General features: G+C 42.1%; 1 non-coding gene across 1 annotated transcript; it reads right to left on the reverse strand.

Annotated features, from left to right (window-relative positions):
- Positions 1–1189: 1189 nt before the first annotated feature.
- On the reverse strand, positions 1190–1264 carry Trnas-cga (transfer RNA serine (anticodon CGA)). The gene has a single exon. It is a non-coding gene; the product is annotated as a tRNA-Ser (tRNA).
- Between the last annotated feature and the right edge of the window lie 1246 nt (positions 1265–2510).

The following is a 2510-nucleotide window of genomic DNA, read 5'->3' on the forward strand; positions in this document are numbered from 1 at the left end:
ATGACACAATAACGAAGCTGAAAACAGTTCCCAAAAGGTTCTTCTGAAATTATTTCACCAGGAAACACAAAAAACACCGGTTGAAGACTACTAAGGTTCCTAAATAAACCACTATACACAAACAATTAATTAGTACTTAGCTTTCGCTGCAACTGGTCAGCGCGGAATGTAAACACAGGTAAGAGGTTACGTTGCTCGATCCGAAACACTCACAAATATCAGGTCACAACACAAGAAAGGCAGAGATGAATGAAGAAACCACTAATAAGTCACTTGTATAGTAAATATTATCACAAAAACCGTTAAAATGTGTATCTGAAACCTAAAAATATATAAACACTTAGAGAGCGATCTCACACGCAGTCATTGGCGTACGTTTGCTAGTGGGCGTTTTCGAGAAATTCTGGAGTGTATGGATGACCACATACTCTCTACCCTGTCTTCTATTCCACAGCAACAGGGTTGTCTTGGGGACGCCATGTTCAAGAAAACGAAAGTCAACATCGAGCTTTTGACAAATGCTGGCATGCTTCTTTTCACCGAGCGAGATGTCCGTGGGGACTTTGCCAAAGTGTGCATATACACTATGTGATCAACAGTATCCAGACACCTGGCTGAAAATGACTTACAAGTTCGTAGCGTCCTCCCTCTATTGACTGGGTCATAGACATACATATGGACGTCGACGTGCATCACTTGGCTGAGTGCCTTATCTGAGCCTTTAAGTTTCATCTCAGAAAATTTGTCTCGTAAACTGATAAAGGCGAAATCTTCAAACCACGTAGCAATTGAGGTGGTCTGCGATACCACTCCATTTCTCCATCAAATGCAGATGATGCTGGTCTCCTGTGCAGTACCGCCTTGTTCGGCTGGATACATTACCTCGCAGCACAGTACCACACTGCAGGTAATTGAGAGGTACCGTGGATAATTGATAAGATGAGTGAGCTATTTGAGGGGAAGACATGCTTTCACAAATGCTACTGAGTCTTTGTATCCCCTGCTGGGTTTTCAGTTCGCAAGAACGAGTTTCGCTCATCAAAAGTGTCCTCAATCACCACAGCTGCGGCATAACATTACTAACCTGGCGCTGATCATTGTTAGGATTGGAGAGTGAGCTGCCAACCACAGAAACATATATACATATAAATAATCTATTTGTTGAAACTTCCTGGCAGATTAAAACTGTGTGCCGGACCGAGACTTGAACTCGGGACCTTTGCCTTTCGGAGGCAACTGCTCTACCAACTGAGCTACCCACGCACGACCTACGCCCCGTCCTCACAGCTTTACTTCAGCCAGTACCTCGACTGCTAACTTCCAAACTTTACAGAAGCTCTCCTGCGAATCTTGCAGAACTAGAACTCCTGAAAGAAAGGATATTGCGGAGACGTGGCTTAGCCAGAGCCTGGGGGATGTTTCCAGAATGAGTTTTTCACTCTGCAGCGGTTTGTGCGCTGGTATGATACTTCCTGGCAGGTTAAAACTGTGTGCTGGACCGAGACTCGAACTCGGGACCTAATTCACTATGCATTACGTTTCGCTTTTCGTAGTTCAACTGTTGTTATTTCTGAACAGTGTTGTGAGATGTGAGACGGCATCAGATATTGAGTTGGAACGAAGTGAAAATACCAAGAATCTTTTATTTCCGCAAGTGTCTGTTGTTTTTAATTTTGAGAAGGTTTTCAAAGGACCATTAATGGGAACAAAACGCGAGACACACATCGTTTACTTGATTATTTCTGCATGGATGTAAGTATTTCTATGATGGTTTGATGAAATGGCCTGTGCGTAACAGTGCTGTTGATGATAATGATATTGAAACCATTTTGTATTTCCTTTGATTAGAGTTACAATACTATGAAAACGTATAAGCAAAAAAATGGAACAACTTAATACACAACTAAATATGTAATTTTACCACACAACTGACTTACTTGCTTAAGAGAAGGACCTTATTCTACGAATCGCTGGCCATGTGCAGCCATGCACTTGTTTGGGTAGCAGTCGTAGGAGCCTGCCACAGGAGGTATGCCAGTCGGCATTGCGCCATCAATTGAACTAACATGCAGTGGCGGCAGGAACGTGGGGACACTAGCAGTGGCGGCGTGTGATTTATTTAGATTGAAGGGCGGCAACTGTCTCGTGCATTGCGTTAGAGGGATATTACCAACTTTATTTAGCTGTTGTTTTTCACGACTGGGCAATTTACAAGTGGCGAGCATTTTTACTTTCACAACATGCTATTTTGTATGTGTAGAGCAGTTTATGGTTTTGTTTGACTATTGTTTTTTAGCGCTGTGTAGTTAGGACAATGTTCATGATGTTTTTCTCGTGATATGTGGTTTTATACTGTGACCATTTCGTCGATGTTTTTGGATGTGTGCGTGTTTTCACACCTGCACAGATGAAGTTTTTATATCTGTAACAAACAGTGAGTTATTAGAACAGGTGTTTTCTTCGTTGAAGTTTTTTGGATTTTTTTCTATGTGTAGTTCGAAGTTTTTCGA

Source organism: Schistocerca serialis, chromosome 2 (assembly GCF_023864345.2).
Source record: "Schistocerca serialis cubense isolate TAMUIC-IGC-003099 chromosome 2, iqSchSeri2.2, whole genome shotgun sequence".
NCBI lineage: Eukaryota > Metazoa > Arthropoda > Insecta > Orthoptera > Acrididae > Schistocerca > Schistocerca serialis.